Source organism: Micropterus dolomieu, linkage group LG14 (genome assembly GCF_021292245.1).
Source record: "Micropterus dolomieu isolate WLL.071019.BEF.003 ecotype Adirondacks linkage group LG14, ASM2129224v1, whole genome shotgun sequence".
NCBI classification, from domain to species: domain Eukaryota; kingdom Metazoa; phylum Chordata; class Actinopteri; order Centrarchiformes; family Centrarchidae; genus Micropterus; species Micropterus dolomieu.
Window position 1 is genome coordinate 5,308,016 of NC_060163.1, and position 922 is coordinate 5,308,937.

The following is a 922-nucleotide window of genomic DNA, read 5'->3' on the forward strand; positions in this document are numbered from 1 at the left end:
CGGCGTGGTCGTCGCTGGTGTCCCCGCGTTGGGGCCTCGCTGGTGGTCCCCGCCGTGGGGCCTCGCTGGTGGTCCCCGCTTTATTGCAACATTACAGCATAATTCAGCTTGACTGAGTCTGTGATGATGTATGTAGGCATTTTATTTGCATGACTGATGTAGACAGCCATTGTAGACTTCACATGGTGTGCTCAGATTAACTACATTGAGATTATGAACTAAGGCGCTACACCAACATGCATTTTACCAGTAGGGTTTCATAGAATCTTCTCCTGTAACATCTCACTGCAACAACTCTGTAGTACAAAGCAGTTACTGTCAGCCTGACGCTCTGAATATATCACAAGTGTTCTTACCTCTTACTCTCCTCTGCAGCCCATCATGTCTTTCATTTGGGCCACCAACTGGCAAACAAGAGCCTATGGACAGTGCACTCACTGTTAATTTATGTTTGTGCTGTTTCAAAACACAGATCAATTTGTCACAGTAACATTTCAGGAATGAACAAACTTTTAGAAGTTACAGCAAGGCATTGCCTTCTCATAGCAAAAACATTTTGGCTCAAACATAACTTTACTCCTACATTAACTGTACAACTACCAATTTCTTCAACACATGCTTCAAACAGAAGGAATATAAAAACCTTTAGCAAGAAAAACAGTCAGCACGCAAATAACCAAGACCTGAACAGCTCCCATTGCTTCAGTCACCAAGAGGAAATGCTACCTGTGCCACATGTGAGGGTTTAAAAGCCCATCATGCTGCTGACACAGCTGTTGCTGATCAGCTCTAATTGGCTCTCACCTCAGAGGAGTCAGTGGGCCTGTCTCACTTCATCAGCATCAGCAATAAATTATAATAATAACAATGATAACTTTTGTTCAGAGAAGATGACTTTCAGAGATTGTTTACCATAAATAAT